This window comes from Protopterus annectens, chromosome 9.part0 (assembly GCF_019279795.1).
Source record: "Protopterus annectens isolate FY-2018-M chromosome 9.part0, PAN1.0, whole genome shotgun sequence".
Classification (NCBI taxonomy): Eukaryota; Metazoa; Chordata; order Ceratodontiformes; family Protopteridae; genus Protopterus; species Protopterus annectens.
Genome location: NC_056743.1, coordinates 1,828,042,977 through 1,828,058,159, shown reverse-complemented (window position 1 = coordinate 1,828,058,159; position 15,183 = coordinate 1,828,042,977).

Below are 15,183 nucleotides of genomic sequence, written 5' to 3'. Positions count from 1 at the left end.
ATTCTGGAAATACTATGTGTAGGGCCACTGCTACTAGTACAGTGTTGAGAAGATATGCTTATGTACAGTAATAGAACTTGGATGATGACATAAAGTCCGATATCTTTGATTTAGCTTTAGATAAGAAGGTATGATTGGTTCTTCTGCTACTCAGGTTCTGAAACAATATGATGAAAGAGGGAAATTAGTTCAGGGAGTTTCTAAGATATATCAGCCACCCCAATACAAACCTTACAGGTGTTTCACTTACATAAAAAGCCAAATAATTCCAGTCATTTTCTGGCAAAAAAGATGTTCAGAGGATAAACAGGTATTTTCAGAAAAGTTGACAGAGCAAGAGTACAAAATGACCATTCCAGCATTCTGTACACTGTTCCCTCTTCTGCCAGCCAATATCTCTACAAACCTGTCCTAAAATCTGGTTTTCAACATTCCACTTTGGCAAAAGATTGTTTTGGAGTTCTGGGTGTTAAACATGGCTACAGATGGCAGTGGATACAAACAACTTTGTTCAGGGAAATACATCCCTGTCTTCCAAACTAAACAGAATCTTTTTCTCAGGTTTGTCAGTCTTCACACAACCACAGAGCCATACAACCAGTGACTTTAAATCAAAGGGGCAAATACTTCTGTTCCAGAATGTTACTGATGTTGTCAGATGTGTCCACCTATAGGTGAGTCAGAAAATAGAGATAGATAAGAAGATATATGATGTGCAAAATTACTTCTATGATTGTCTTATGTGCAGAAGCATTACTTTAGATATTTATAATTATTTAACAGTACAATGTTCTTTGATATCTTCTTTGAAGGGTTTACTGAAAATACATAAAAACCAAGTAGATTCCCCCATGAGACCCATAGTCTCCGGGAGGGACTGGGTCACTGATCCAATGTCCTTATTTGTAGAGAGTATGCTTAGACCTATTGTGGATAAAGCCCCCAAAGTCCTGAAAGACACAAAAGATTTCCTAGAGTCCTTTTATGTACACACTTCAGATGAGAAGACTCTAGCTAGTTCTGTGTTTGTTACATTAGATGTCTGTTTGTTGTTCACAGCAATTCCTAATGATATATGTGTCTAGTTAAAGAAACCATATACACACAGGCACAGATTCAGTTGGTTCTTATGTTTATTGAATTGATTCTGACGAATAATGTATTTTTATATGATAAAACATTCTATTCACAAAAGGCCGGAGTGGCAAAAGGCACTTTGTGTGCCAATCCCTATGCCAACCTAGAGATGGTGTTTTGGGAGACCACATTTATATTAACTAGTGAATGCTTTTCAAGTTTATTAAATATTTTAGATGCTTTGTAGATGATATTTTATGCTTTGGATAGGTCCAGCTAAATTCGTGGATGTTTTTTGCAATTTTTGAATTCCACTGCTTCCTTCTTGCAATTTACTATGACATATTCAAGTCAAGAAATTGAATTTTTAGGTGTTAAACTGACAAAGAATACTAGCGCCTCTGTTGACACAAGTATATTTAGGAAACCCTGCCATAAGAATAATGCATTACAGAGAATGAGCATGCATCCTTCTTATGTTTATAAAAACATTATGAAAGGGCATGCTTTACAAGTGACGAGACTGACTAGTGATAATCAGTCATTCAATTCAACTCTGAACACGATAAGTACCGAACTTCTAGAGAGAGGTTATACAGGTAGAGAGAGCAGCCAGTTTTTGACTGAAAGTAGTATCGATTGAGAAGGCAATGCTCATCCTTAATTTTCTGAAAATAGTAAGGGAAATAGGTGTCAGAGGCATAGAGGTGATTTTAATAGAGAAAGACCTAACATGGTTTTATCCTTTTCATCGAACATCAGCTATATTTGTGATATTATGAGAAAGAACTGGAATATTTTAATGACTGAAGACAAGATTAAGGACATTGTGGGCATGGGACCAACATTTTGTTTAAGGAACATAAAGTCTCTGAAGAGGCTTCTATGTCACAGGGATTATGCAGTGGATGTTTTATTATTGCAGAGAATAGGTATGTTTAGCTGCAGGAGTTGTAGTGCATTTCCATTTATAGAAAATGGGAATGTGTTTAGACATCCTACTAGTGGGAGAGGATATGAACTCTCCCATTATGCAGAATGTTCTGGAAAGAATTTAGTCTGTCTGGCTAAGTGCAGAATTTATCTTGCATTCTTTGTGGGAAAAATGAACCATTCTCTTAGAGAGCATGTTCGGGAGCATATGTATGACATTCGCAAGAAAGATGAGAGAAATGAGTTAGCCAGACATGCATTGGATAAAGGTTCAGCACATAATTTTAGTTTTTTTGTTATTCAATGCATTAGAGATGATCTGAGGATGGGGAAGTTAAAAACAGGACAGAAGCAATGGAGATGCATTGGATAACTGCTTTGCAGTCAGACAAATGTCATGGAATAAATGGTACTGTTTCTGTAAAACCCCACTTAAAATCACATGGGTTATTTAAGTTATTTTGGTGTTTTTTTTATTACAAAAAATGTATAAAAACTGATTCATTGTGTTTTTAAATTATGGTCTGATGAAGCATCTGGGATAGATGTGAAAGCGCTCACCTATTGTCTATTAAAGTTTTATCTTTGTACCGTGTTGTAGATTCCTTTGTTATTTTGATTCTGTGCTTGAACTTGAAATCAATGATTTGTGTACGAGAGTATAAGCTTTAAGAAATTAAAAACAATTTGTCCAAAATATACAAGAATGTGAAATGCATGACTAATAGCAGACTTTTGCATTAGCTTTGCTCATGGTTGCTGTTCATCTTCCATTATTCAAAGCTGTGGTACAGTGGAAGTCCCAGCAAAATGCATGTACCACTGCAGAGGCAAGAAAGCACCTGGAGCTGCAGAAGCACAGTAAGTCAAAACAACATTTTGTACTAGAACAAGTTTAATTTTGATGCTGTGGCATATACATATGTTGTTTTTTTAGAATATACCCTATCAAGATGAACAAATGAAAGATGCAACGCATGAGTTGCCATACCAAAGAAGCATTACACAGCACTGCTATTCACTCAGTGATCACATGACTTAATGTCCTCTAAGCTTTAGCTTTCTTAAAGAAATACTCACCCATTTACATGTAATTGTATATGTGATGTATACCTTAGCATGTATACCTAATACACATTAACATGCATATACAGCTCATGTAGTTTATTTGACATATGCAGCTCATTCACATTGTTATTCATGTGCAGCCTATGCATGTGACTTGACATGCACATCTCATGTACATTACTGTGCATGTACAGCAGCATTTAAGTTGAATACTGGTACACAGAACTACCTGCGCACAGCTCATACTTGAAAGCACATGCCTAATTTTGCAGTGCATTATGGACTTCTCTGAGTAGTGTTCTGCAGCTCGTAACTTATTCACCACCACTTAATAGTTTTTACCTTCTTTGGGAAGTAAAAATAATCATTCGTGTGAATGATATATTTTTGTTCTACACTGGCAATCATCATCATCATCATGTGACCTGAATCTCCCCCTGAATCTGAACTGCTCTACTGCAGGTATTGCTACAAGTGGGGAGTCAGTAGCTAACAACACTATATAGAAAGAATGTTTTTGTATGTCCGCTAATTGCCCTGACCCACTCAGTCTGGGCATATGCCTTCAGAATTTCTTCCATTGCCATTTCAGTGCACGCAAAAGTCAATATGTCTGGAAAGATCTCTGCTGAATTTGTACCACAGCATTTTCTTTTACCCAGCAATAATGCATCACCTCCTATTGTAGTTTTGTGCTATTTCAGAGTTTGTCACTTTCTTTCAGTGTTTCCGCCTTTTCTCTTTTGTCTTTGTATTCTGCTCAAGTCTTTCTTAAATTTCTTTCTCTACTTTATTTGTTTTTGATTTTGTAATTAACAAATACATTAATTAGTGCTGAATTATGTGCATGTGCAATCCAGTCTTTCTATTCTGCTAAGATTTTAACAACAGCTTAATAGTGCTGTGACATTTCAGACCTGCTATCTCTTCATCTTCAACTTACTAATGATTAACTGCAAACCCGCACATGGACAAAGAGAGAAATCGATGATCTATTAAGAAAAGAAAAGATAATGAGCACTGGTTATAGAGCAAGCTTCGACCATTATAAGACGGACTTATGGCAGCTCTGGAGACTTAGCAAAATGAATGTACACAAACGGCCAGATGCCGACTCCTGAATCTGTGACCAATGTCTATTATTTCAGAGGCACAGACTGTGGCAAAACAAAATGACATGAAAGAAAAACGACTGGCAGATGAGTTTTAAATACTCGCTGCAGCTATTTTTGACTACTCAGTCACACACTGTCAGCTATTCATGGAGTATTTTAAATCAAACAATGAGATTATAGTACTTTTTGTTCTGGTGTAGAGTGACTCATACCTTCTGTTTCGTTTAACTTATTATTTCCCTAATTGGATTCTTTTAGTACTTTTTGAAGTTTCCATATTATACAGGGAAGAAAATAATATTTTTATAATAGGATGACCATTTAATGAATAATTATGCTCACTTGATGACTCGATAAAAATACCAACATAATGCTCTAGTTACTTTTAGCCCATAAACACACCATGGTGTGCTAGTTTTTTAATTCATACTTTACCAAACAATTCTACTAGTTGAATATGCCTTTTGTCAGTGGCAACTTGAGACACACTAAAGTGTGTGATACTATGAGACATGTCACAGATTTCACTTTCAAAAAACCTCACTAGTATAAGGAAATGATGATTTTCTACTCTTTTAATGATGTTCAGAAGCATAAATTCATAATAACTCAGAATTGCCTGCTGGCTGCTAACATTAAAGCCATTAATACATTTTATTCCACTCTGTTTCATAATGCTTTTCTTAAGATTGTTCATGTCAGACATCTTTTTCACTTGTCACATAGATTGTGAATAAGAACAGAGAGGTATGGTATTGCCTAGTGAAATGGTTAAAGTCATAAAATATTGGAGATGCATAATGACAGAATAAAATCCAGGTTTACTAAATAAGTTTTTTAACAGCTCTGATCCTAAACCCTTTGTTTAAACTGATAGATATACTAAAAGAGACTTTTTAAAATTTAAATGGCATGAGTGCTGATGTAAGCATACACTTGGGGACATTGTTATAGTAACAATGACGGCTAATAAGAAACCTGCAGTGTAACAATGCACCTTAAACTAAGTGCAACATAACTGTAGCATAGACACATATTAATCACACCGACTGCATTTCCTACAGTAATACAGTATGACTTCATACTATGGATAAGAAAACTGTAGGCATGCTCACACAGTATTTATATAATGAGCGTATTTTCTGTAGTAAAACAATTTACCTCATGCTACTAGACACCACAGAATTGCCACATGACTAAATAATTACACAATGTATCTACATTTGTTAAAGGATCTTCCAGTCTTAAAAAAAAAAAAAAAAAAAAAAACATGACAAGGTACAGGGCAGTTTTGCACTGCTTAGCACTAGAAGGTAAAATAGCAAATTGTCTGATCATGAAACCTCTTGCATTTGGAGCACATTTGCATGAGTATTATTAGTGAAACCAGTTTAAGAGTGCAGAAAGAAGCCCATCTGTACCAGGGGTTTGCTCCTGCCATGCCTTTATACCTAATAGAAACTGCAGTGGAAAATCTGTTAGTGGGAAGTTAGTATAATGGCTAAGGTGTTTACCTTCCAAATACAAAGTGCACGGTTTGATTTTTACTTGCGGTAATTGGCTAGGCTTAAATTGGGCCTCCGTTAGCTTAGTACTTATCTATGAACCTATATTTGATAAAGACCACATTACCTCAAGATAGATTTCCAGGGACCCACACACTTCACTTATTGATATTCCTCTCACCCTAAATAAAATCAGCTACCAAATTCTAACATGTTGTAGGACCTCCTCAATGACTCCATAAAAAACATGTTGATTTCTTAAGGGCAGTGGATGAAGTTCACATAAAAGAACTGTCTGCCTGTTGAAATGTCGGCACTCAAAATGCTGAGTGCAGAAAAGTCAAAAAAATAAAATAGACAGAAAAACCAGAGAAGAACGAATTTCAAAAAACATTCTTCTCCTTGTAACTTCTTTTTGCAAGGGGAAACAAGCCCCCTGCACCCTGAACTTATATATACCAACTCTGAGATTGCTATATCTCAGAGAAAGTGGAATATTCCAAGAAATGGCATCTTGGACTTAAGACATACAAATCAATTACTTCGGCCATTCACTCTCCACATTTTGGGACTTGCTCTATTGGGTCCCAGCATTTCAAATGTTACAAAACAAATTGCTCATCCTGAGAAATTTTAACTACCTACTGATACAATCTGAAGACTTATACCTCAAAAGTAGCTATATCAAAAATTCTACAGTTTCATCAGTAAGAATTCCCTGGATCAAATAGTCAAAACCCCCCACTAGAGGCCAAAATGCTCTTCACCTGGTTCTTACAAATGTGGCAGCCATTTGTACAAACTGAAAGGTAAACCCTTGCCCAGTCAGTTCTTACTACAAATTGTTAACCTTTTCTTTCACAATCCCTAAACTAGCTTAGGCAAATATAACAATATTCAAAGACTTCAAATGTACCACATTCCTACAATTCCATGATGATATTTCTTAAGTTCAAATGTAGCTGCATCCCCCAAAATACAGACATGGCTAGTAGTCATGCAAATAAATTCTGTGCTTAGCTAAAAAACAGTATAAACCTGTCAGTCCCTACAAAAACAAAGAATAAAAAATGGAAAGGAAAGAGCAAACCAGCATGGTGGTCCCCCTAAAAAATCAACAATGCTGTATGAGAAAAAAGCTCATCTGCAAGGTGAATAGGTCATAACAGGCTTAACAAGCTATGATATCAAAAAATCGTGTAAGATTTGGCCCCTGAGCAGTCTGACTTTGTTAGGATACATCCTGTATAATGAATCTAGTAAGTTTTCCGAGAGGTTAATGTGAGCCTTTGAAAGTGGCCACACTGTCCATACAGCATGCCTTGATGTTGCCAAAGCATTCAGCGTCGCCATGTGCACAGATTATTAACAAGCTAAATGTGCTCCACACTGATCCCTGTGTAGATAGATGGATAGAAGACTGTCTGAGGGATGAAACTCGCACTGTGAGAGTGGTAGGTATAGCTTCAGAGAAGGCAAAAGTAGCTAGTGGGGTAAACAAGGTTCTGGGCTGTGTTCTTTGCTATTCAGCATAGATTACGCTGATCTGCAAATGAAAAATCAGGAACTTGGATAAACCAAGTCTGCTGACAACTGCAAACTGCTTGTTGTGCCTGAATCCCCTTCCAATAAGTGAACTTAGTATACAGTAGTTCAGCCAGTTCTAAACATTCTATGCTGCTTGAACTATAACTATCACAAGAGATGTTCAGAAAATAATGTACTCACTTGAGTACAATGAGTATACCTAGCTACACCCTTGCTGAAAAGGTGGTCTTAGGATGTGCAAATGTAATTACTCTTCTAATTTCTGACTGCATTTGTTAATGGTGATGTTTTCTTTTCATATACAATATAGATTTCACAAAATAAATGTCTACACATAGTGGTTGCCTTTCATAGCATTTACTATTCTTTATCTGGTGTTGTACATTTTTGATCTCATAGTCATGTTTGTCCATATTTTTAATTTCTCTTTTCTAAACAACTTTGCAATATGTGTAGTAGGATAAGATGACTTTTACAATACATGGTTGTCAGAGACTAATTTTTTTTTTTTTTATGGATGCTTTAATCACAATAATAACTTATTATTGCATTTAGAAAGTTTTCTTGGCCGACGAGACTAAAGTTTTTAATTGTACAACTACAAACTTTGTGGAACAGTTTGTCTAGGGGTATTAGATTAGCAGCAGTGTGATAACATTGAGCTTTGAACACTAAAATTACTGTCTCCAGTTTGAATGGATGTCCAAAGAAAATAAGTTTAAGATGCACAAGTAAGTTTTCTAGCCTCCATAATGGTATCAGAATGGAAAAGGAAATGTGAGGGTTGTTTTACAAGGAGTGACTTTGTCATCATAGTGTGTGTGAACAAACTAAAATAGAAAATGAAAATAAAGACAGGATGCAGATTTGCTGACTTGTCATGGTGACAACTTCTGCATCCATGCTACCCTACATCTTCAACAATACAGCATGAATGTAGATATGCCTGAGCAGACAGATATTTTATACAGTTTACTGCTACTCACCTTATAGAGAAAGACGGATGCCATGTTTGTGAGTACATGCATAAACTATATGTCTACACTAGTATGTAAATTCTCTGCACCTCCTACAAGAACAATTAGAAAACACATAATCACAGCCACTCTTCTGCATATGAAAGGATGGTATATTGTGGAAGTTAGTCACTAGCCTTCCAGCAAATGCACAAGTGCGCACACGCACACACATACACCCACCCACCCACGCACACATACAGGCACAGACATTCACAGACACACACACACACACACACACACACACACACACACACACACACACACACACACACACACACACACACACTCACATATATATATATATATATATATATATATATATACACGCACACACATACACCCACCCACCCACGCACACATACAGGCACAGACATTCACAGACACACACACACACACACACACACACACACACACACACACACACACACACACACACACACACACACACACACACACACACACACACACTCTGCTGTTGATATATTAAATTATTTATTTGCCTTTCCTTGTGGTTATAGTGAAAAAGTGCATTTGTCTGTCCTATTGATTTACTTGCCCTGAATTCATTATCTAGCTAGCTGTTGGATAAAGTAGTGTATTTTAAATTCTAGTAAGCCCTTGTTTTATATCAAAAGGCCAGTGGATTTTCCATCTAGTGCACTGGCAGATTGCATGGTCTGTTTAGGTTGGGAAAATACTTGAGATTTCTCCATGTAGTTTTATTGGCTGGAGGGCTTATTAATCAGCTTATCCTATTTTAGTGCCTTTATAAATTCTGTACAGTTGAGTGACTCTTGGCTCATTTATACAAAATGAAGTGCTTTTATTGAATAATCACATTTTTCTAAGCTGTTTAAAGGACACTGCTGTATCCATATCAAGTTTGCTTGTGGTATCATTTTGTATCTTTTATGTTTCTTTGTGGTACCATTTCGTTCCAGACACTCCTTTACTGTGCTTTCAAATTACGAGGATTGGGATCATATATACTGTGACTGTACTTTAGCAGTTAAAAAACAAAACATGTGCACTGTCTGCTGTTGCTTTAAGTAGTTAATTAAACTGTATTACATTGTGTCTGTTAGTTGTAGATAGTTTGTGTGGTCTTTTTACACTTGTGCTCCAAACCAACTATTCTACATTCAGAAGGAGTTTCCTTGCATCCTTGTAGCAGAAGTGAAGATCTAACTTGTCTGAGCTGGTGATTGCTGGTGGAATGCTTATTGTGCTTTCCTGATTGGTAGTTAGCTTAAAGCTTATTTCTCTTTCTCATATTTAAGCTTCACATTTGCATGGGCTTTGGCGTATATACTGCTCATCATTTGGCAACTTTGCTACCAATTGCTGAAAATCTACTTTCATCTGAAGCAATTCACTACTGAAAAGACAAAAATAAGTATTGTTTGCACTTCTGTTATATACTGTGGCTGTACTTTAGCAGTTTCTTAATCTATTTGCTGTTATTTTTGCACTTCATAGCATCTTCTCCTTCCAGCCTTTCTTGTTAGGGGTCACCACAGCAAAACAGCAATCTGCAGAATTATTGGCAGTGGAGTTTTACTGTGTTGAGTAGCCAGCCCAGTTCCCAAATTTCCACAGAAGGCATGTGTATGCTGACACTCACACCTACAGCTAATTTAGAGTGTCCAATTGACCTGAAGCATATCTTTGGGATGGGGAAGGCAACTGGAGCACCTGGAGGAAACCCACATAACTGCAGGGACGACATGCAGACTCTGCACAGAAGGTACCTCAGCTAAGAATATAACCGGAGATATATATATATATATATATATATATATATATATATATATATATATATATAGCACTTCATAGCGAAAAATATCTGTAATGTCTACTACTGCTTTAAGTAATTAATTGTACTGCATTACATTATATCTTTTAGTTGTAGGGCTGCTGTAGGTAGTTTACGTGGTCTTGCTGCACTTGGGCTCCAAACCAGCTATTCTACATTAAAAAGGTATTTTCTACACTCTTGTGGCAGGGGTGTACTGATCTAACCTGTCTGAGTTGGGGACTGCTGGTGAAAGGCTTATTGTATGTTTTTCTGATTAGTAGTTAGCCTAAAACTTGTTTCGCTCTGCTCATATTTAAGCCTCACATTTGCACAGTACTGCTCTTTGCTCAGCAGCTGTTAACAGTGCCCTGCATAGATGCAAAAGCCTAGAATCTGAGTTTCTCCCTAAGTAGTTGTCAGTGAAAAACCTTCCAAGCTTTTCTGCTGCTCTAGGAGGAACTTAGTTATGCACTGAGCAGCATTGCCTTATTGATCAATCTTAGCCTACACAAAATATAGGCTCCTCTTGTAGTCTCGGCACTACCAACAAATTCCTGTCAAATTAACCCATTCCTTTCCCCTAATAAAACATACATAAAGATCCTGTTATCATGGAAGGGCAGTTCCCCATTATCTGTACGGCCAGCCTGATAGGCATGGGCATCCTGAGGCAATGTAGTAATTGTCTCATGTATACTAATAACCTCTTACTCCTGAAACAAACAGATACTTTATGTGAGAGATGTAGTTACACTATGAAACTGCAGGTAAGAGTCTCACACAAGAACAAATTGAATTCCAAGCATGTTGTCAGCACACACACTCTTCAAACACTAAATAAGGATGTGACACGTGAACACACATATGCGGAGGTACTCAGTAGTACCTTAGCAAGAAATCAGAGGCCACTCAAATGGAAACCACTCGCACATATAACAATGCAAAAAAACACAGCACATAATGACAAACACACACCAGTGACTCAACAAATATGTCCATAAGGTGTAACACTACAAAACCTAATGTACTAGTCATAGGAGACTCCATTGTGAGACACACAGATGTTCCCCTCACCATGCTGGATAAGGTGCAAGCTACGGTTAGCTGCTTGTCAGGTGCCAGGATCTACCAAGTTACTCAAGCACTCAAGTCACTCAGCCAAAAGTACAAGTGTGACCCTGTCAAAGTCCACCTGGGGGTGAATGACTTGAGATGTACCTCACTGGACAATATGAAGAGAGACATGACTGATCTTTCAGATTATGTGTTACAGACAGGTATAAACCTAGCCTTAAGCAGCATTCTACCTTTTCCGTGGATAATGCCACAATAGAAACAAAAAATGATTGACTTTAACAATTGGCTTAGCTTCTGGTGTCAGTCCAAGGGGATCCAATATCTGTCAGCTTGGGAAGACATGGTCGATAGGCCACACTGCTTTGCCAGATATGGTCTGAAACTGTCTCTTCTAGGCTATTAGATACTGGCAAAGTTATTAGCTACCCCTATTTTGCCTTTTTTAGCCAGTGTCAAAATAACCAACCTCCCAACATAACAAATTCCTCTCCAGACAAACTCAAGGTACTGCTACTTAATGTTAAGAGTCTGAACAAGAAACTGCTCTCCCTGGAAGCTCTTCTCACTTTGGAAGATTCTGACATCTGTGTAGTCACCGAGACATGGTTCAAAGGCATATAAAGCACTGTGGCTGCTCAGGACTACAATGCCTTCTATATGATCAGACCACAAACTGAGCTTGAAAGAGCCAAAGGAGGAGGTGTATCCATCTTCATTCAGGATAAGTACACCTCAAGACTGGTCAAACAGTATGACTTCCTGGAGCTACTCCATGTCCAACTAACTATAGGCAAAGCCACCCACTACATCATAGTTAGCTATAGGTCCCCCCATGAAACACAAAAAGCATACCACATACCTATACTTACTGGAGTCACTTATCATACAGGCCATCACATTAATTATGGTTGATTTTAATTATCCTACCATCAACTGGAAAACATACATGACTACAAACATGCTGGTTCAGAGGTTCTTTGACTTTGTCAATGTAAAGCCTCTGGAACACCTAATCAGTACACTCACAAAAGGCTCAAATGTCCTGGACATTGTACTCACTAGCCTGGGAGCGCATTGCACTCCATATGTGATGTCTTCCCTGGTAAGATCAGACCATAAATCAGTCTCATTTAATGTAATTAAAAGACCAGATATACCATCAAGCTAAAACATGCTTAAACATTTTTCAAAGACAAACTACCTCCTGGTAAGTGATGACATAAGAAGTTTCAAAGTCCCTCAAATGCAGATAAAAAGATTCCTATGCACAGGTGTACACCAATGCCCTGTATAACCACTTAAGTAGTTGTATAGAATTGGCTGTACCTGAACGGATTAAAACCAAGTCTTGTAGAAAAAACAAGCCACCCTGGTAGACCCCTAGTATAAACAGGCTTTACAGCATGAAAACGAACTAATGTCTAAGAACAAGAGGGAACTGGCTCAGCAGAGGAAGAAATCCCTCTCCAGCTTAAACAAACAAATTAGAGATCTTGTCAAGCCCTCCAATACTAATTACAAAACAACAATAGCCTCCCTAGCTAATGATAACCACAAAGCATTCTTTAACTACATCTTGAATCTAAAACAGAATACTCAGCTATGCATTTAATTTGTTGTGGATGGTACCACACATACTCAACTGGATGTAATAGCCAACCTGCTAGCTGACAGATTTGGAGGAAACTTTACCTCCCCCCAACAGTCCCCTTCAGTCATCCCCAAAGTATACCTGCCACCATTCCTCAGCTGATTATCTCAAAAGAACAGGTCACCTCAGCACTGTCAAACCAAAAACACAACATCACTGAGATCAGACAACATCTCAGGTTGCTTTTTAAACAACTTAAAACATGACCTAGCAGATCTACTTGGATCCCTGTTTAACCACAGCCTGTGAACTGACTATGTTCTGGAACAATGGAGGACAGCAACACTAATCCTTTTGCTCAAGCACACAGGGGAACTATCAACCAACCATGGGAATTATAGGCCCATAAGCTGGACTAGTCTCATCTGCAAGGCCATGGAAAGAATCTTATTAACAAGCACATAGGTGCTCTCCAAACTCTGGGCCCACCCAGTTTGAATTTGTTAAAGGCAGATCATGCCTGTTAAACATGGCTGACTTCTGTGAGATAGTCACTGAGGCCCTGGACGTGAGAAATACAGTGCATACCACCTATCGTCACCTAATCAAGGGATTTGACACAATTCCCCACTCAGGTATTATAAAGAAACTCTCCCAGTTGGGAATTAACTCCTACATTACCAGATGGGTAGCCAACTGGCTCACCATCAGGACACATACTGTCAAAGTGGGGGGCTTCACCTCTAGCAAAAATGTTACCAGTGGTGTACCACAGGGGTCTATGTTGGGCCTCTTACTGTTCAGAATTTATTTCTCAGAAGTCCAGGCAAAGATGGATGGCTTGTGGCTGACCAAGTTTATTGACAATTGCAAATTGGGAGCAATCATTGAGCTGCTCAGTGATGTTAATATACTGCAAACAGGGTTAACACATATAAATGATTGGTGCCAAAGCCACAGATTATAGCTAAATGCAGAAAATGAATTCTTATTCCCTTAATTAAATCTGGCATCCCTGTTAATTACATTACAGACAGCACCCCCCTAAGTACAGACACAGTGGTATGTGATCTGGGTACTCAGGTTGATAATAACTTGAAGTTTCAACAACATGTATTCACAGTAGTAAGGAGATCCTTCTGTATTGCACATCTTATAAATAAAGACATCACATTTAGATTTAAGGATATTATAATTCCATTATACTTGGCCCTCATCAAACCAATAATTGAGTACAATGCTCCCTTTTGCATGTATCTCACTAGACACTTGCAACAACTGGAGAGACCACAGAGGTTTCGCACCAAGAAATTACAGGGTACACAAAATAAGTCTAAGATGGAAAGAATGATAGCCCCATTACTGTATTCTGTCTCCTATGCAGTGACCTGTGCCTGACTTACAGGACAGTCTCTGACCTGACCCTGAAGGAAATGCTACACATTCATAAATCAAACTGCACGAGAGTCACTCGCTTCAGGGATCTTATCCTAGCCTATGACATGAACAGGTCAAGCTGGAGAGATATATGCATGTCTCGGAGACTGCTACATGAACAAGCTTCCATTTCACATGAAACAGAGCACCTCCCTGTCCCTCTTCAAATGCAACCTAGATCAATGGATGGGTGACTGCAAATTAACTCCTGAGGTGGCACCCATATCCCTCCTTGACAGAGGAAGTCATTATTAACTACCATAGACCCTGGAATTTCTCTCACCTAACAACCAAGAATTGTGGCAACTCAGGACAAATATGGCTAGGCTTGTAAGGGCTCTAGGGCCATTAGCCTAGTAACTTTCTATGCACCTATAAGCCTATGCACGCACGCATGCACGCACGCACACACACACACACACACACACACACACACACACACACACACACACACACACACACACACGTGCATGCCACACACATAGACACAAAACCACATACATGCCTGCCACACACACATGCACACATGCAGATGTAAACATGCATGCACATATACATGCGTCCGGACACGCACGCAGACACACACACACACACACACACACACACACACACACACATACATGCTCACACACACACACACACACACACACACACACACACACACACACACACACACACACACACACACACACACACACACAAATACACATGCACACACTTCATGCAGTATGCACATTAAATTCCATATCTATTCATCAGTATAGAAGGAGGTAAGGCAAATGCAGCAATACCACTTCATGACTGCAAAACAGTCCTAAGAACAAAATCAGAATATTTCAGATATGAGGTGTTAATTGTTCACTTGTGGACTTCTTTATGCAGAAACTTTCTATACAGTGCAGGGCAGTAGTCGATGAGTTATGTGACTGCAGCATAGGAACTCATTGCTCTGATTTTGCAAAATAAAACAAATCTTTCTCAAAAATGAATTAGCTGTAACATAAATTATGAGAAG